Source organism: Cydia amplana, chromosome 18 (assembly GCF_948474715.1).
Source record: "Cydia amplana chromosome 18, ilCydAmpl1.1, whole genome shotgun sequence".
Lineage (NCBI taxonomy): Eukaryota > Metazoa > Arthropoda > Insecta > Lepidoptera > Tortricidae > Cydia > Cydia amplana.
In genome coordinates, this window is record NC_086086.1 from 1,356,848 (window position 1) to 1,378,916 (window position 22,069).

At 34.4% G+C, this 22,069-nt stretch overlaps 1 protein-coding gene across 1 annotated transcript in view; it reads right to left on the bottom strand.

The window, feature by feature from the left end:
* LOC134656291 (uncharacterized) overlaps positions 1-21,742 on the bottom strand; it is a 126,991-nt gene extending 105,249 nt beyond the window's left edge. Inside the window, exon 1 of the mRNA XM_063511810.1 lies at positions 21,341-21,742. The gene's annotated coding sequence lies outside the window, so the exon portion shown is untranslated. The remainder of the gene's footprint in view (positions 1-21,340) is intronic.
* Positions 21,743-22,069: the final 327 nt, after the last annotated feature.

A 22,069-nucleotide genomic window follows, 5' to 3' on the forward strand; every position in this document is an offset into this window, starting at 1 on the left:
AGTTCGGTTGTTGGTGATCGGAAATTATAAAAACACCAAAATTTAGTAGGTACGTAGATACTCTTTTGTTATTTTAAGTTATATAGCTACTATCATCGTTATAATTGCATAAGTTATGCATTTTATTTCAAGATTATTAGTGTCTTAAACTGTTTTTTACTATATTTTAGTACTTCAGTGTCTAAATTAGCCACAAAAAAATCATGAACATAATATATAGTTTCACAGCAGATTGAGCAATTCGAAAGTTTCTTATCGGAATTTGAATTAGTTTTACTTTGCAATTTCATAGGTGAGCTATCAAGGTGTTTAGTACCAATTAAAAGCTTATTAAGTCTTCTTTAAATTGAATACAAAAAAAAGATACGTTATCGATTTAGATTTTTAATTAAAAATAGTTTTCTACTATAACGCGGACATTATTTCATTGGGTAAACTTTGTGAATTTTTAATAATTATTTTTAGTATAACAGCACAATGCTGTAGTAGGAAAATAAATTCTTTGTTTCTTTAACATTAAAAAACCAAAAGAATCGTTGAAAATGCTTTAGCAGAAGTAAAGTTATCGATTTTTGAAAATATCATGACACTGTGCCGTCGTATCTGCGAAATGGCAGAGCAGTTCAGGGCACCTTTTGTTAAAATCGGAATCATGTGAGTGGCTACGATGTACGATGTGAGTATGAATGAAGATATGTTTAGTTATGATATGTGTATACATAGTATGGGTATGGGTACCCGAAAAGAAGGACTGCCTACAAAAAGATATGAGATCCCATCAAAAATATTACATGTAAAAAGGTGCAAGTCTCGCAACGCTTTTACTACAAAAAAGTTTTGAGATGTAATGTGAAACCAAGTCGGTTATTTTAATCAGTGCCAGGGGGTGTTAAAACCGTATCAGTAAGATATCTTTAATTTGTAATACATAATATAATGACTTGGCAATTGCACATAATGCTTTACTCGTACCGTACTCGTAAATATGTGTAAAATGTTCAAACTGCAATTAGCGCTAGCGTTATGTTCAATTAGAATTATTTTTAATAGGTGACGATGACACTTTTGTCATTATGCAACCGCGCGATGGCCAAGTCATTATATGTATTACAAATTACAGATATCTTATTGATACGGTTTTAACACCCCCTGGCACTGATTAAAATAACCGACTTGGTTTCACATTACATCTCAAAACATTTTTGTAGTAAAAGCGTTGCGAGACTTGTACCTTTTTACATGTAATGTTTTTGATGGGATAACAGTTGACATGAACAGCAATAAAACTCAACAAAGAAAATTAAAGGAAGTCGCCAGCACTAAAAACAAAAACAATCTCTAATAAAAAGATCTCGAAACTCGAGAACAACTACAAAAGAAGTGATGCTCCGCAATTACCAGTCGAGGTTGCAATTGGGTTAAATGAGTTAAGACTTCGGTACTGTTTAAGATGAAGAATAAAGGATTAATTGTTTTGGTTAAGATACTGGATTGTATATAATTAACTAGAGAATAATTTTTTTTATATTTATATATTATTTGTGTCTGCTGTAACTCTTTAGGTCATCTGAATGCCCGTCATCGTCAGTTTTTTTAGGTTTCCGTACCTCAAAAGGAAAAACCGGCCAAGTGCGAGTCGGACTCGCGCTCCAAGGATTCCGTACATTACATAATTTTTAACAATGTATTTTTTCATGTTAAACGTGAGTGAAATGTCTATAAAAAACCCGTAGGGGTAGCATCACAAACTAAGTAATTAAGTCCGACTCACGCTTGACTGCAAATTTCTAATAGGTTTTCCTCTCATCTATAGGTAAAGAACTATTTTGTGTATTTTTTTTTTAATTGTAGACCCAGTAGTTTAGGAGATAAGGGGGGGGGGGGGGGGAATGGTCATTTTTTGCCTATTTTCTTGAATAACCGCTAAACTATTTATCCTAAAAGTATAAAAAAAATACATTTGAGATTCTTACAATGAGCTCTTTCATTTGATATGTAACACAATATAGTTAGATAAACTTTATTTTTTAATTTTCTCATTTACCCCCCAAAAATGGCCTCCATATTTAAAATCCATTTATTTACGTTACACGTCCATCTTTGGGTCACAACCTTACATATGTGTACCAAATTTCAACCTAATTGGTCCAGTAGTTTCGGAGAAAATAGGCTGTGACAGACGGACGGACAGACAGACGGACGAGTGATCCTATTAGGGTTCCGTTTTTTCCTTTTGAGGTACGGAACCCTAAAAAACGGAACCCTTATGTCACTCGTGCGTCTGTCTGTCCGTCTGTCACAGCCTATTTTCTCCGAAACTACTGGACCTATTCAGTTGAAATTTGGCACACATATGTGAGTTTGTGACCTACAGACGGACATGTAACGTACACAAATATATGGAGGCCATTTTTGGGGAGTAAATGAGAAAATTAAAAAATAAAGTTTATATTATATATCTTTTTTGATCTAGTTCAAATTGATGATATAAAGTAATTTTATTTAAATATTTGAGTATTCATACACTTTTTGTTATTATATTTATCATAAAAATATGTTATTTATAATAATGATTGGCGTCCCTACATTAACTTAAGGCACTATATGTTTTAACATACTAAATCTTAGCTTTGACTAATACAAATACCACTAACGACTGGAATCCTTGACATTGAAATCCAAAATCGAGACCAAGCAAACGAACTAAACATTAAATCTTTAAGCGCAGCAGCTGCCCCTGACTGGGAGCTTAATCTTTTCCACACCATTATCCCTTTTCTAATACCTATAGGTATAAAACAATTCAGAAATAATCTTTGAGATATATGTTGCGCTTTGTAGACTGGAGATAATACTGACCTGAAAACCATACGCCTTTAAAAAAAACATGTGTTCATTTACTTTACCCACCCTCAAAAAATAAACACTCGCAAAAACACATACTTAATAAACGACACGAGCCTTTGCCGAAAAGTTTTCAAACAAAGTAATATACTGAGGTAGGTAGGTCACACGTAAATTCTGTTGCGTTGTTGAAAAACAAAGGAGCCTTTACAAAATAATGTTGCCAGTTACTCATTAGGAGGCAAGTGCTTACAAAGAATTCTGAAAACGTCGCGGAATTGAAATTAGCCCCTTTGTACCCAATTTACGGTTGAAATTTGTGTGCTTACGATCTATAATCCAATTTATTTCATCGGTGCTGTAATACGTGTTTAAATTCATGATCGGTATTTTTTTCGTTCGAACAGGGGTATTTGTAAATTGAGTAACGGCGAAATGGCTAAATATGAGTTTGGTCTCTCTCGGGGGAGACGTGATCGCTGGTTTGTGAAGCCGGAGTATATTAGAAAAGTACACATTGTAACAATTTCACGTTTGGGTAATTATGATGAACATTTGAAACGTCATATTTTATTCTATTTCTATATCGTCGGTGCGAATAATAAATCGCTATGTGTTTTTTTACGATTTTTTGATTTTGGCACATTCTAATTCCTTTTTCAATTTCCCGTCGACCTATATCAATATTTTTTTTATATCTATATTAGTTTTGAAAATAACTAACAAAATTTGTACAAAAAAATAGCTATGTGATTTTTTTTGCACATAACGAAATTAAATGCCTTGTTTTCCGTCGAGGGTGATGGCGATAATGTTGCACATGGCGATTTATTGACCCTAAAATCCGCTATGTATCATTTCTCGTGCAGCTCGTGCTACGTTACTTTGGCAACAAATCGCTATGTGTAAACTTTACACATGACGATTTTAAGTGAACCAAATTTAAGTCGCTATGTAGCAAAATTCTGTTTAAAATAATTAATATTGTAAAAATTTACGAAAAAAACTGTTTATTTTCTGCATAAGTATCATGTAAAAACCATCCCAACAAAAACATAAATGTGAAATGAAAGCCAAGTTCAATAGGTATTAAGAATATGTGTCGTTGTTGACTCGCCGACAAAAGAATTGAGATCTATATGGGTGCCAAGTTCTGTGCTGTGTAGAAAATCCTGAAATTATAAAGGATTTGTCTTGGCTAGTTTTTACGTATAGGCATTCTATATCGTCGACGAAATGTTATCCAGATCTCAAAAAACATTGCGCTTGCACTTATTGATTCACGTTAGAAAATTAAAATATAATAATAGATCTTTAAGAACCACATTTTCGCAGCACAAATTATTTTGTATTGAGGCATACAAAATAATTCGTGCTGCGAAATTCAACCTTTGAGAAATCGAAAAGTCCCTTTGTTTATTCTAATCTTTGTTTTTTTTTTAATACGAATATGATACTCAAGGAGCGATATCGAATTATTACAACAGAACCGGCCTTCTTGAATAAATTAAGGAAGGCTTGTTCAGAAACTTAAGTAATAGAGGGACATAATACTATTAGGGAACGTTTATTATACATTCACACACTTTGATAAGGACGTGTTCATTACGCCTGAGGATGCTCCAAATGTTTGAAATGATAATGTAGGCAATAAGAATGTATGATTGGATAATGCTATTCAGTGGGGAATATAGCTAGAGTTAGAATAAGATAAGTCTGCGACGATTTTGTTAGTACACGCAGTGCAAGTGTTATTTTAAACGTCGAACTTCTATGAAATGATGACTTATAAATAACATTTGCACTGCGCATGCTATCAAATCGTTGCAGACTTTTCTTGGTAGGTTGCAATAAAGAATTATGAATTAATTATTCATTATGGTTTTGTTGCATAAGTTGGTTTTATTTTAATGTAAGTACATGATACTAATTGTTTGGTTTTAGAATTTTATAATTCAAGTTGAGATAAATATTTTATTATTATTATTTAGTATCTCATTTATGTGGAATCTAATGCTGTTCTTCAATAAAATATAAATAAAATGTAATGTACTACCTATAATCAAAATGTAGGTAGGTACATTATGTTATTTTGCAAAATGCCCTCTATTACCGTTCACAATCCTGTAAATATTATTAAGCTCCGTCGTCGTTAATATACCTACTAATATTATGTTCATTTAATTTTAGGTAAATTTAGTTAAAGTGGCAAAGTTTAGGGACCCCGCGATAAGCAAACTATATACATGTAAGCTTTCTCGTCGGTTGTTTGTGCGTGTTTGGGTTTGCACCGGTTCTGTATTGACATAAGGTTAGAATAAATATTAAACTTCGCTTTAACTGGTTTAGTTTATATTGTAACTAGCGACCCGCCCCGGCTTCGCACGGGTTAACACATTATGCATAAACCTCTTGAATCACTCTATCTATTAAAAACGCATGAAAATCCGTTGCGTAGTTTTAAAGATCTAAGCATACATATAGACAGACAGAAAGACAGCGGGAAGCGACTTTGTTTTATACTATGTAGTGATTTGATGGTGGAGGAATGGATATTTTTTACACCTCAGTTAAAGATACAGCTAAAAGAAAAACAATCGATAAAAGATAGAGGCAGACAATAGGCGGTCTTATCGCTAAAGAGCAATCTCTTCCATCTTTGTCTTTATGTAATAACCTGTGGTAAAAAGATCGGAGAGTAATAAAATAATGCTGGTGTAATACTGCAGATGCCAAAGCTGTGTTTAATGTTTTAACATACTAAATCTTAGCTTTGACTAATACAAATACCACTAACGACTGGAATCCTTGACATTGAAATCCAAAATCGAGACCAAGCAAACGAACTAAACATTAAATCTTTAAGCGCAGCAGCTGCCCCTGACTGGGAGCTTAATCTTTTCCACACCATTATCCCTTTTCTAATACCTATAGGTATAAAACAATTCAGAAATAATCTTTGAGATATATGTTGCGCTTTGTAGACTGGAGATAATACTGACCTGAAAACCATACGCCTTTAAAAAAAACATGTGTTCATTTACTTTACCCACCCTCAAAAAATAAACACTCGCAAAAACACATACTTAATAAACGACACGAGCCTTTGCCGAAAAGTTTTCAAACAAAGTAATATACTGAGGTAGGTAGGTCACACGTAAATTCTGTTGCGTTGTTGAAAAACAAAGGAGCCTTTACAAAATAATGTTGCCAGTTACTCATTAGGAGGCAAGTGCTTACAAAGAATTCTGAAAACGTCGCGGAATTGAAATTAGCCCCTTTGTACCCAATTTACGGTTGAAATTTGTGTGCTTACGATCTATAATCCAATTTATTTCATCGGTGCTGTAATACGTGTTTAAATTCATGATCGGTATTTTTTTCGTTCGAACAGGGGTATTTGTAAATTGAGTAACGGCGAAATGGCTAAATATGAGTTTGGTCTCTCTCGGGGGAGACGTGATCGCTGGTTTGTGAAGCCGGAGTATATTAGAAAAGTACACATTGTAACAATTTCACGTTTGGGTAATTATGATGAACATTTGAAACGTCATATTTTATTCTATTTCTATATCGTCGGTGCGAATAATAAATCGCTATGTGTTTTTTTACGATTTTTTGATTTTGGCACATTCTAATTCCTTTTTCAATTTCCCGTCGACCTATATCAATATTTTTTTTATATCTATATTAGTTTTGAAAATAACTAACAAAATTTGTACAAAAAAATAGCTATGTGATTTTTTTTGCACATAACGAAATTAAATGCCTTGTTTTCCGTCGAGGGTGATGGCGATAATGTTGCACATGGCGATTTATTGACCCTAAAATCCGCTATGTATCATTTCTCGTGCAGCTCGTGCTACGTTACTTTGGCAACAAATCGCTATGTGTAAACTTTACACATGACGATTTTAAGTGAACCAAATTTAAGTCGCTATGTAGCAAAATTCTGTTTAAAATAATTAATATTGTAAAAATTTACGAAAAAAACTGTTTATTTTCTGCATAAGTATCATGTAAAAACCATCCCAACAAAAACATAAATGTGAAATGAAAGCCAAGTTCAATAGGTATTAAGAATATGTGTCGTTGTTGACTCGCCGACAAAAGAATTGAGATCTATATGGGTGCCAAGTTCTGTGCTGTGTAGAAAATCCTGAAATTATAAAGGATTTGTCTTGGCTAGTTTTTACGTATAGGCATTCTATATCGTCGACGAAATGTTATCCAGATCTCAAAAAACATTGCGCTTGCACTTATTGATTCACGTTAGAAAATTAAAATATAATAATAGATCTTTAAGAACCACATTTTCGCAGCACAAATTATTTTGTATTGAGGCATACAAAATAATTCGTGCTGCGAAATTCAACCTTTGAGAAATCGAAAAGTCCCTTTGTTTATTCTAATCTTTGTTTTTTTTTTAATACGAATATGATACTCAAGGAGCGATATCGAATTATTACAACAGAACCGGCCTTCTTGAATAAATTAAGGAAGGCTTGTTCAGAAACTTAAGTAATAGAGGGACATAATACTATTAGGGAACGTTTATTATACATTCACACACTTTGATAAGGACGTGTTCATTACGCCTGAGGATGCTCCAAATGTTTGAAATGATAATGTAGGCAATAAGAATGTATGATTGGATAATGCTATTCAGTGGGGAATATAGCTAGAGTTAGAATAAGATAAGTCTGCGACGATTTTGTTAGTACACGCAGTGCAAGTGTTATTTTAAACGTCGAACTTCTATGAAATGATGACTTATAAATAACATTTGCACTGCGCATGCTATCAAATCGTTGCAGACTTTTCTTGGTAGGTTGCAATAAAGAATTATGAATTAATTATTCATTATGGTTTTGTTGCATAAGTTGGTTTTATTTTAATGTAAGTACATGATACTAATTGTTTGGTTTTAGAATTTTATAATTCAAGTTGAGATAAATATTTTATTATTATTATTTAGTATCTCATTTATGTGGAATCTAATGCTGTTCTTCAATAAAATATAAATAAAATGTAATGTACTACCTATAATCAAAATGTAGGTAGGTACATTATGTTATTTTGCAAAATGCCCTCTATTACCGTTCACAATCCTGTAAATATTATTAAGCTCCGTCGTCGTTAATATACCTACTAATATTATGTTCATTTAATTTTAGGTAAATTTAGTTAAAGTGGCAAAGTTTAGGGACCCCGCGATAAGCAAACTATATACATGTAAGCTTTCTCGTCGGTTGTTTGTGCGTGTTTGGGTTTGCACCGGTTCTGTATTGACATAAGGTTAGAATAAATATTAAACTTCGCTTTAACTGGTTTAGTTTATATTGTAACTAGCGACCCGCCCCGGCTTCGCACGGGTTAACACATTATGCATAAACCTCTTGAATCACTCTATCTATTAAAAACGCATGAAAATCCGTTGCGTAGTTTTAAAGATCTAAGCATACATACAGACAGACAGAAAGACAGCGGGAAGCGACTTTGTTTTATACTATGTAGTGATTTGATGGTGGAGGAATGGATATTTTTTACACCTCAGTTAAAGATACAGCTAAAAGAAAAACAATCGATAAAAGATAGAGGCAGACAATAGGCGGTCTTATCGCTAAAGAGCAATCTCTTCCATCTTTGTCTTTATGTAATAACCTGTGGTAAAAAGATCGGAGAGTAATAAAATAATGCTGGTGTAATACTGCAGATGCCAAAGCTGTGTTTAATTTGCAATTTACCCTTGTAATAGTGTAATCCTTTGGCTATAACATAAAAATAAATTACCGAATTATGGGTCCCTAAGTGTTTCGTCGAATTACCGGAAAAATCATTATTTTAGCCCATTACAAACACAAGCGGATAATTAGAGAGAAATGTTCTTTAATGAAGGTTATTTTGTGTCTTAATTATTATAATGCACAATAATCTTATCGTCATTGGGCATGTTCATTTAATTTTGATTACATTAAGATAAGAACTTAAGCTCGGGATATTGACTTTCATACAACACAATTGTTTTTAATAAAGTAAATCGTTGGATGACAAGTAAAAGTCACTAAGTACTATCAAAAAATTAAAGTAACAATGCACTTTATTACACTTGTGACACGGCTTATTGTCCAATAATTTCAATGGTGTTAGTTAGTGACTTTTACTACTCACCCGACGAAATTATCTCTGTCATACACCTAGATGGTTCCTGTTATTTTATTTTGAGTTAGCATTATAAATGTATTTCTTGTATTTAACATACAATAAATGAATATTAAAATTAATTATTTACTAATTATATATCTGGAATCCTATTCTATTTCTGAAACTTGTATTATTAAAATATACTCAAATTTTTTACTTTTGTATTGCCACTCCAAAAACGCCCGTTCGCCCGAACATTTTTGACCAGTTAACTCAAACCCAGTTGTATTAAAATTCAGTACTTAAACCAACAAAATCTCAACGGGTAACATCAACACGTGTCATTGGCTAACATCAACATAGCTAAGGGTTCATTTACTTGCACACCTCTGTTTATATGTCGAGCAAACAGTCAACATTTAGTATCTCTAAAAAATCCAGCACAAACTTTTACTGCTAAGCAAAAAAGACGTATCCGTACCAGTGGCTTGTAGACACATACGTCTTTTTAGATAAGGCTGGTAACACAACCGCGTGAGGCCCGTTTTTAGGGTTCCGTACCGAAAGGGTAAAACTAAAAACTGGACTCTGTTACTAAGACTCCACTGTCCGTCTGTCCCCCTGTCTGTCCATTTGTCACCAGACTGTATCTCATGAACCGTGATAGACAGTTGCTGGAATTTTCACAGATGATGTATTGCTGTTGCCGCTATAACAAAAGAAACTAAAAACAGAATAAAATAAATATGTAAGTGGTTGGTACAAACGAAATTATTTTGCCGTTTTTTCGCGTAACACTTCGTGCGCGAGTCCGACTGGCACTTGGCCGGTTTTTGCTTGCCTGTCGTCGATTTCTTGCGCCGCTCCTTATATTATTCATGTCGCTTAATATTTGACGAGCCCGCACAACTTTGGAGAATTACTACCTTTTTACTAAAAAGTGGAAAGACGCATCGATTTTCTAATTTTAAACGCTCGGGTATTGAATAATTTATTTACGGAAATACGTTGCGAGGAAACTCTAATGGAGACGTATTGGGTGATATAAGTTATTTATATTTTCCTCTATTGCTATATTGATGGCCTCCCTCGTGGTTATTCAAACCATTCAGTGCTTCACCGGATACAAAATAGAATTAAAAGGTTTTCATAGAAATTCAATTCAATATTGCAGAAAAAAATAAAAAAATAAAAAATAAATAAAAAGTCATTTATTGTCGCAAAACACAGTAACAAAATAAAACAAACAAGGAAAAAGAAAAAAGACACAATAAGCACATAAGTCCAATATAGGGCTTCCAAATACCGGACTTCTCACAATACCGGTATTAATACCGAAACTGTCTTCATCAATACCGGGATCCCGGGATCCCGGTATTGGATATGAATCGCTTAAAAATATATAGTTTTATTAAAAAGGGGAATTAGAAAGGCTCACTGGAATACCAGATATGTCCTAAAAGCTATTACAACAATAAACAATCAATACCGCCATCTGCAATAATTTTATTTCACACTCCAGGTTGGCAATAATTTTATCCAATATGTTGACTTCACCTCACCAGTCACATTTGTAGTCCAACTTAAAGTCTATTTTTTTATTCGGTAAACTAAAATGACATTTCATAGTATGAAATTACATTTTATGTTCATACTATGAACTGTCATTTCATTCTACCGAATAAAAAAATAGACTTTAACCAACCAGACAATATTTTTTCAAATTTCCGTCAAAATTGGTTTGCCATTATTACAGTTATCCTTGCTCTTTCGTTTTATTTTTTGATAAAATTTTAAGAACTAATTATGTTATTGTTAATGTCACTATCATCATATTCATCACTCACATAACTTCAGGATTCATTCACCACCAACCACCAAATATTTATCTGACGCATTAGGCAACGATCTTGTTTCAATAATAAAATGCGGGCTAAAGACCAGTTAGAGTTAGACCAAGTAAAGTCTGCAACGATTTTGATAGCATACGCAGTACGCGGTGCAAGTGTTATTTGTACGTCATAATTTCATAGAAGTTTGACGTTTAATATAACACTTGCACTGCGCGTGCTATCAAAATCGTTGCAGACTTTTCTTGGTCTAACTCTAGATGTGTCTGACGTTTAGTAAGCTTTTTGATACAGCCGAATATAATGGATTTAAAGGGTTTATACTGCGCATATCCCTCATTTTTTAAAATACCGGGATTCCGGTATTGCCTTTAAAAATACCGGTATTGAAAAATGCGTTTAAAAAGACGGGATCCCGGGATCCCGAAATACCGGGATCCCGGTATTGGAAGCCCTAGTCCAATAGGCCAACCTAACACCTAAACATTAACCTAACCATTAACCTAAACATTAGAAGCGGTACGGATTAATTACCAGCATTACTGCAGCAATAATGCAGCGCGACATTACTACCGACTGCGTTGCTGCCGTAATCGTCAAAATTCCGGGCAGCAACATCGAGTTTGACATTAGCGGCAGTATAATGCTGTGTACAATACTGCAGCAGTAATCAAATAAAATATCATTTATAAATAATAATAATAAATAAATATTATAGGACATTCTTACACAGATTGACTAAGTCCCACAGTAAGCTCAAGAAGGCTTGTGTTGTGGGTACTCAGACAACGATATGTATAATATACAAATACATAAATACATAGAAAACACCCAAGACTCAGGAACAAATATCTGTGCTTATCACACAAATAAATGCCCTTACTAGGATTCGAACACAGGACCGCAGCTTAACAGACAGGGTCACTACCCACTAGGCCAGACCACTCGTCAAGAACCATAGGCCAGACCAGTCATTTGTTATATTGAGGTAACTAAGGCCCATAGATAAATTTACAATTACAAACTAACATACATTATGCTGTAACTAAGTTAGCACGCCGGATCCGAAATGTATGGGAAGATCCGCGGATCCGGATCTAGCTCCAGCTCCGGATAATTTCATACATTCCGGATCTGGATTGCAAACCCTAGCTGTAAAAAACCACTACACTAAAAAGCACATACGCCCTTTTCACCTCAACAACAGAACGGGTAATGCATTTCTGACGATGCACATTGCACATTGTCATCGCGGTAATGTTAATTTTGGATGTAATGTACATTGTAATAACAGCGATACTAAGGCCAATTCAAACTTAATTCGAAATGATACCTTGTCAATTGCCCGTACGTGCGTCTCGCTCGCGCCAACACAATAAACATGTTTTGGTTTCAGGGCCTAATTTGGATTTTGAACTAGATATCTATCAGGTGTCTATTAGACATCACCAGTATCAAACAAGTGTCAAAACTCAAAAGTGACGCTTCTTCAAACAAAAACGTCACTTTTGACACTTGTTTGACACTGGTGATGTCTAATAGATATCTGATAGATGTCTAGTTCAAAATCCAAATCAGGCCCTGAATGACATCATTCAAATATAAAATCTGATGTGGCATATGGTGTCGAGACACTGGGGCCTTGGGGTCCAAGCGCACATGTTCTTTTCAAAGAACTATGTAAAAAGCTCGTCGATACAACTGCTGACCAGAGAGCTAGCAGCTTTCTCTTGCAGCGCATAAGTATTGCCATTCAGCGAGGGAATGCTGCCAGCATCTTTTTTTACATTTTTTATTTATTTAGTTTAGTTTAGTTTTTAATTTTATTATAAGTACTTAGTTTATTTTTAACTTTAGGGGTGTTCTTTTTATAACTTATTTTTATTTTCATTTATTATATTAGTATATTTTAGTTTTTATATAATCATATAAGTATTAATAGTTTCATTTTTATGTCGGTTTATTTTAATTTTAGTTTAGTTTTTAAATCTTTAATTCATAGTTAGTTCAGGAAAATGTATTTTTCAAAAGATTTTTTGATTTGATAAATATCCGTAATTAAAACTTTAGTTTTTGATTTTAGATTGTAATTTTATCTTTTGCTGCATGAATAAAGAACCTGTTATTCTGATGTCATGTGTTCGTTCGAATTGGCCTGTGAGTTTGAAAGTAAATTAAACAGCGCGCAGCGGGGACAATATGCAGTAATGCGGTTGTCAACCTGGTGTTAAATGCATGGGTGAGGGAGCTGTCTGGGTTTACACGGCGTATTTGGTAGATAATCAGGAAGGTCAGGAGCTCGACGACTCAAATAAAACGCTTCGATTTACGACGCTAAAGTAAACTGATGTAATCTTCCAAAGATACTGGTTACAAAGGGTTCTTGCCAAAACGATTAAATGTAGAAGTGGTGTAGTTACTGTATGGAGGCTGATGAGAGAGTGATTTGCAATATTTGATAAGTACAAAAGGTGGTTTAAATTTAGGTGCCTCTAATTGGCCGCGATACAAAGTATGTGGAGCGCTCCTATTTGGTGCTTAAGAAAAAGCTCCGAATACTAGCCGAGCCCGACGGCCGCGTTTAGCTACTGCATTAGGAATATAGATATTGAGATTTTATACAAATGTATATAAAGGTTGCGTTCGCAACAGCTAATGTGACTTGTTTAACTGTAGTTTTTGCAACAAAAACTCTGTGTAATCGTAAATGATTAATGAAATGAAACTATTAAAACGGATTATATCGCGTATATTGAATTTATACTACATCCCGACGATTCCCGATGTAGTATATAAAATAAACACACGCGATATAATCCGTTTTAATAGTTTTATTTCATGAGTAACTATACTTATCGCGGTAACCGAAGACAATATTACGTAAATAATTTATTCAGATATGTAATCAGAAAACGACGAATAGGTCACAAATACGGATATTGAAAGATTATTATTTTGGGTTGTCATAATACATCCGCTTATTGGATGCCAAGAATTTTTAAGAAAAAGAGTCTCAATAAATTCTCAAATACCCAAGTATACCCAAGATGTCAATGACTTATCTCGTTTACCACAGAAGTAGATCATCGAAATAGTTCAAACGCGACTGCATTACACCGCCACGGCTGCTGAATTGGTGGATTATGTACACCAGGAGACCACAGAGGTTACACGCTGAGGGTATTCTAGGTTCTATAGCACCACTACATGCAGTTCAACACTTGTGGTGCGCGTGCTGCGTCATATGTGACAACTCCTGGCCTCAAAGTGGTCAAGTTTTTTTCATTTATATTCTGCCTCTTTCTCACTCATGAAACATTCATATACGTGATAGGTTCCCTTTTGCACACTTCAGTTATCTTTAAGTGTAAGCATCAATGTAAATATGTCGTAGAACTCGTAGATTCACACAAACACAGTCTAACAGCTCATCCTGTGCCAACCTACATCTATTTATCTCCGAGTATACAATCCCATTCAATATTGAATGACGCTTCCAAGCCCTTGACAAACAATAAGATAAGTAATTGACAAACAATAGGAATCTACTGGCCCCGATGCACATGTTCTCGTCTTGTCAGAGCATTTGTGCCGTTTTCAACCAAAAGGGGTACTTATTGTCGGTTGTCAATAAGGCACTATTTCCATATAGCTTCAATTTGAAATCAACCTTATCGACAACCGACCTTTTAGTTGAAAACGTCACATTTTCCGAAGTTTTCCCATTTGTACAAAAATAATGTTTTAGATTAGGTTAGAATACATAGGTATATCATAAACCATTTATGATGCGTTCAAAAATCGCCAATAACGACTAACATAAAGATAAACTGTTATTAGTATTATCTTCGGTTACCGCGATAGTTATTCATGAAATAAAACTCTTAAGACGAATTATGTCGTGTATAATGATTTTTTCTACTCCCGTACTTTTATTTGTCATTTAAAGGGTCGTGAACACACCTTTAAAACCCTACCTTATAGTTGTCAAGACAAGTCTATTCCCCAAAAAAGAATTTGTGCATACACATTGTGCAGTATCTTTTTGGCGATTTTACGATACTTCGTGTAATGACCACTTAAAAAATATTGAATGAAATACAGTGTTGCCAACCTTATTTTAAATGTCATCTCTGACAAATAAGTGAACCATAGACATGTTTTTTTTTTTAATTTCATTCATTCATTCTTTTCCCGCCAGTAGTTTTCCATTTTTGCTACTTCTTGAATTAAAAATATTTGTTAAATTCACAATTTTATTTCAAAGTAAGTGCTTGGTCGTAGAAAAAGTACTGTATGCAACGTTGTTTAACTGAGTCAAAAAATACTCGTGGCATCTTTATTAACAATTTTCGGCTTCGCCTCAAATTGTTACTCACGCCACTCGCCTTTTTTGACCTCTCTTAAACAACGGTTGCATAAAATACTCGATATAATTTGGCAACGTAACTTTATTAGGTAGGTATTATTTTAACGCTGCAACTACCAAATCAACATGTCATCACAGTGTGACAGATATTGTGTTAGGTACATCAATATATATTCATAAACCGTTGTTATTACATATTGGCAACAATATCGTTCGCACCTACAGGCACAGGGGAAATCTACAAAATCGGATCCATCGAGTTTCGATGTCGAGAGTCGGTGTATTTTAACCTTTATTTTTATGTATGTATCATAAAATGTAACGTCAACTTAATGTTGCGGCATAAATATTTATTATGACACAGCGCCCATTTTTTGGGCCTTCAGAAGCGTAAAGAACCAATTTACTAACTGTAACCGCTAATGCACTCTCACAAAAAATATCGCCATAACAACACTGTCATATAATATCATATATTATATCACACTTAAAAAGTCTTGATGTTCAGTTTATAACGAAATAGTACATTACATGCCTAGGGAGGTGAATTCGTAAATGCTCCAGATCGCAGGTGTTTGTGGCCCGAACCGAAGGTGAGGGCCATATATATGCGATCTGGGGCTTTACGAATTACCGCTTGTGGTTTGTATAAAGTTTTACGTCTTGCCTTGGCCAGGAAATGAGATTTTCTTCTCGCGTAGCGGTAACAAAATCCCATTTACGCGCCTAGGGTGACGTAAAATAATATACTTCAATAATTCTGAATTGTAAGCATAAAAAATAAGGAATAATTATACTTTTCATTACATTGCAATGCTATATCTTGGATACATTTCATTATTTCTTCTTTGGCGCCGACCGCATATTCCGTTTAAGTTTCGCTATTAATATCTTGGATACATTTAATTATTTCTTCTTTGGCGCCAACCGCATATTCCGTTTAAGTTTCGCTAAATTATACCTATCCAGTTTATCCGACATTTATTTTGTTGCCATTTTTATTATCATAAAATATTGCTGCTTCGAAGGGCGCCTCATTCTGTGTAAAATAAATACGAAATCCCAATCCGAAAACCAATTTTTTTTATTTATTTTTCCGCTGAGATACGAAAACACCATACGTTTTATTAACTCCATGAAAGATTTTTAGAACATACGGTGACATCGCGCGGAACTATTTATCCACCAAACTTAATCGATATCTGGCGAAAAAAAAAAAACGAAACCAAAATAAAATTTACCCCAAATATAATATAAGTAATATTAGCTCGATCAAAACAGTAAATTCGATTTGAATGTGCCAAAAATAAAATAAAAAGAAGGCACCTATTGCTAATGCCAATAAAAACAACAAAGGCCTGCGTAATTTGATTTAAAATTACTCGAGCCCCAGTCAAGTTGTTGGGATTACGTTAAAGGAGGCATTTTGCAATTGTTCCAATAAGTATACCTGGCTTTAACGATCCCTGCCGAGCCGGCTCGTTGGTCGGCAAACGACCTTTTTATAGCTACGATCGATGCTATAAATGATGCCACGGATGCCTTTTCTTTTGATGAAAAAATCTTAGACCGTGACAGTGCGGTTTCGAGTTTTCCTAAAATTTTTTGCCTCTTTAGGCAGCAATAAGCGAGATGGATAGCGATTGTATTGTGGAAGTTTAACCCAAAAAATATTACATGTGTTATGACTTAGCTGATGAGTAGTTTGTACTTTTTGGAAAAATATCGTGAGCGCACTTTTTAAGTACCTATTCAATATCTGGGAGACCGAGCAAAAAAAAATTTAAACTCAAAAATGCGCGTTTTCCCAGAGATAAAACCTAGCTAGATCGATTTTTCGCGCCCCAAAAACCCATATGTATCAAATTTCATCGAAATATTTAAAGCCGTTTCCGAGATCCCTGAAAAATATAAATAACAAGAATTGCTCGTTTAAAGGTATAAGATAATAGCATGTTGTCCTTTCTAGATTATTTTATTTTTATTATTAGCTACAGTATAAAATGCTGACATTGTCACGATTATCCAATCGTACCAAATATGTTCGTTAATAAGTGCAGTTAAGTTTAGGTGAGTTAAAAATACCTCCTAGCACAGTCGGTTGGTGACCCTGCTAAGCAGGGAGCAAAGCAACCTACCCACCATGAATAGGTAGGTATGTATAGACACTTCTGTCTACATATTTATATTAAGTCGTTACCTAGAAACACAACAAAGTCCTACATTTCGAGTATAAAATAATTCGAAAATTATGGTTATTTCGAAGTTTTTGCAAAATACCGGTTCCTATCACTGGCTGCAACAGTATGGATCAATATCTGAAAGTCATAATGCAATGATATCTCTAGCATGATCAGTATGATCACTAGAACCATTACTAACCGCCGGCGCTGATCATTAAGCACGGTAATAGCAACGCCTGAGAGCAGCAGCACACGTCGTTATCCCGTCGACATTACTACGTAGGTTACACGCAAATGGATTCATGCAGACGACGTTGAAGGCGAATATTTTTATGATTACTTGAAAATTATTTAAAATTCAAAAATGTATAGGGGGTCAAGGGCTCTTTCACGAGTCATTACGACATCTACAGTGACATCATTATAGTTTTATGAAAAATACGTGGCAACTTTTATAAATACAAACAGCGAGTACCCGGGTAACTATTACATTATTACTATAGTACAACAACAGTGTAGTATTGTAGTATTGTAGTAACAATTACTACAATATAACATAAATGTATAACAGTCTAGGTGTAACAAAACATTATTTGGAGATTTAAAAAGTCTACAATGTCAGAGAAAATACCAACAGATAATAAAAATATAAAAATACCTATAAATAATAAGATTTGAAGATTTAAAAGCTCTCCAAGCGTCTAAATATCTAATCACTTCCACGAATTAATAAACTTCCGCGTCAATACCGATCTGTCAGTGTCAAAAGTGACGTTTTTAGTTGAAAAATTACACTTTTGACACTGACAGATCGTTATCGTACCGCAGTCTTCGAATACGACCGTTATAAACTAATGTTATATAATTCATAAGTAGTAAATTTAAATGTCAGAAATCATGTTTCATCTGTTATTTTTATACTTATGTACTTATGATAATATAAAAAGTTTGTCACGAATGAATGCGATGACTTCTGATTTTTGGTCGTTTTTGTGGAACCTGATGATGCCACCAGCACTACATCAACAGATAATCTAGACTAGACAAACTACAAATTGATTTGTCATTCCGTAACACATTTATATTATGTTCACCGATTGTCACACCTGTTCCTTTTCCCATTTGTTACACGGGTTATTAACGGGTAGTACACGTAAATAGAACTAGTTTTGCAGAGCTCGGAGCGAACAATGTTCTATTATTAACGCCATATTGAATCCAGTGATACTGAATTGATACCCTTGATCGAGGGCGTCGGCATCAATTATTTGTCGTATTTTGGGGTAGTGTATTATATTTCCATATTTGAGGGTATTTTCCTTTGAGGCTAGTTAATACAGAAGTTGTCGTACAACGTCGCTTACCTCTTTGTTGTAGGTGTTATTTTCTATTTTTAGAATTGAACTTTGTGCCTAGGAAAATTATCATCTTACTGCTATTTATAACATGAAACGTAAATTCTGCTATGATTCGGTGACGGATTGGGATTTCAGGATTCCTATAACGACGATCACTTTAATACGACGGCAAAACTAATAAAAATAAATGGCCCAAAACCGCAATTAACAGCGGAAAGAACATTAGTACAGCCACTCCACTGTCTTGATTATTTCAATTAAGCCTGTATTTCAACCCTGTCGGCAGTAAAAACCCTTCGAAATTTAGCCCAACGTCCGAACTTAGTAATAAAGACGTCGTTCTACGTAATAGAACGTTAAAGAACTGCCTAAAGTTAATTTCTTTGCCAGAGTTAATTGAGAAGCTTTATAATTTTTATTGTGATTTTTGGTTATGATTTATAAATAGTGCAGATTTAACAATATTCTCTGTATCTAAGGCCCACTTGCACCATCTCAATAACCCGGGGTTAAGCGGTTAAAACGTAAACCCAGTGTCAAATTGTACTGGAAACCAATGTAACTCCAGGTTTAACCGTTTAACCCCGGGTTGGTGTAATGGTACATGTGGGCCTAAGGGACTGATGACAAATTCGGTACATGACGGGAAGAAGTTGATAACTCGAGATATTTTATTGAAGAAATTTGAACTTAAAATTAAATTGCATAAGGTTCAAATTTCTTCCATTTTTTTCCGCGAGTTATCAACTTCTTCCCGCCGTGTACGGAATTAAGTTAAAAAACAAACATTTACTTACTTACATTTCCATCACTGGAAATATACCTTTCTTGCCTTTTTTATACATATTATTTATGTGTGATAATCTTACTGTAGAATTCTTAAAATTTGACATCTGTAGCGATTAAGCACATTAAAATAAAATTACATCATTAATAGCCGCTATCAATATGAGCGCTGCTAAATGTAGTCTACCATGCGATCCATTTGACAAAAACCCGAGTTATACAGCTAAGACTATGAAGAGTAATTGCATGCGATCACGACCCTCATACTCAAGGGTACAACTAGGAAGGAAGATAAGATAATTAATAACTATCGTTAAATATTATGTGTTAATTACAAATGCTATATTCATATATTCTTAATGCTATAAAATTGACGTCACACATCAGTAAGAGAGTTAATCGACAGTCGACATATTTAAGTGACTCCTGTAGGGCTAAGATAGCCGTCTCTTTATCATTTTGTCACCATGGCCGTCACGTTCTAACAAATATGTAAGTGCGAAAGTGACGCATGGCATGACAGGTGATAAAAATGCGACCATGATAGCTGATCTGCCGGGCTAGCACATGATTGGCGCGACAGTATCTCGCCCGCAAGATACTACCGGTCCCTCTTTGATAAATACAGTTAGAAAAAGACGGGTCTACTGGCCTGTACGGCTACCATCAGTTTGGCACTGACATAAACGCTATTGAGAACGTAATTTACTTTCCATACATCTCGCTCGTACTCGCATATTAGTGCGAACGAGATGTATAGAAAGTAAATTACGTTCTCGATAGCGTATATGTCAGTTTTGACACTGTCATCAGTGACTTATGGTACGGGTTCTAGTCTAGCCAATTTGATAATCGTACATCTAAAAATGACAAACGAAGTAAAAAAATGTATACAGACGCTACGAAAGGTCACGTGAAAAGTTCCATACATTTTTTTAAGTTTTGATCGACGTTACCTATCATCAATTGTCATTTTGGCTAGGCTCCCTGGTTTTGCTTATGTCAATTAACTATAATTGCTATATTGGATAGCTGCTTCCCCTGAAGGTGACTGGCTCGTTAGTCGTTAATTTAATTTTAAAAAGTGGCAATCTGATAAGATAAGTATTTTTATCTTGAGATGTTATCTTAAAATGTTTTAAGGTCATTCTCTGAAAATTATGTCTGCGTTTGCGTCTAATTGCCACGACTCTTTTTATACACTTTGTATGGGTCGTGGCAATTAGACTGGAGATATATTTTTTCAGAATGACCATTTACATTTTATACTTACCGTATATTTATGGTAGCAATAATTTTGTGTTATGTAAAATTGGAAATTACTGAAATAAACATTCACTATCAACTTAACCTCATTAGGTTCTAATGAATAGTTAATGACATCGTTTAAATTACGTTTAGGTTCTATCATTAATAATTTTATCGTAATTAGTTGTCGCAATTAATTTTGAATAATTAAAGGCCCCTTAAAATTGTTTTCAAAATTCTAAATCGTTCAGAAATTTAAGAGGTGTGTACATACTTGTGTTAAACCCTCGAAAATGTTAATTTATATCTTTATAAATGTTGAGAACTAAGTAAGTGATTGAAATTCGCCGCAATATTTGACTTAAAAGCAATACTTGTTAAAACTAATTACAAACTACAAAACGGTGCTCAATTTATTTCCAAAGTCTCTTCGTACACACTCTTAAGAGCTAATTAAAATGCAAATAACAGACCTGCAAAGCCTTTTTGCACTAACGTTACCATCTATTCAACCAAGAGACGTTACGGGCTTTGCCCTTAATTAAAAAAACAACTAACCTGCAAAATATAAAGGTCATCGTTCGTTGTTTTTGCAATTCGGACACCGGTCCATGTTCACACTCACCAAACACAAACACTAAAATGAGTGCACTAAAAATCTATTTTTACTAAATATACACACACTTTTTAGCTGAATCGAGCTAAAGTTGTAGTTTCGTAGCATTCGTATCAAACGGCCATCCGTGACCGCTACGCGTCGTAGCAGCCGAGGCGGTTGGTGTAGCAAGACTGAGGTCTACGCGGCGATGGAGCGCGCAGGCACAGCTACATAAAAAACAGTAGCGCAACTCCGTACAAAACTCACATCTTTATTTAGCAGATCGCTGTAAGGATTCTTAGGTGTATTTACTGTTATTAAATATATCTGTACAGTTTGCGGTTGAACTGTAGAAAGTTAATCTTGTAAATAGCTCGAAAAAGTTTAACGAAACATTTTTCTAGGATTGGAATATCAGAGGTTAAAATTTCAGTTTACGGCTTTTGCCGGCGGTGATTTTTGAAAGTATTATGAATTGAGTTTAATTATAGTTGAGTGAGAGGATATTTACTAGTTTTTGCTAAACTTTATTGTTGGGTTTAAGACGGCTAGACTTCGTATCGTATTCAATACACGAATAGGGGTGGGTGGTTAAAACCGATAAGTCGAGTAAAAGGGTTTTTGAAATGAGAACTATAATATGTGAAATGCGTAGAATTCTTATTTGAATAATAAAATATTTCGATTTA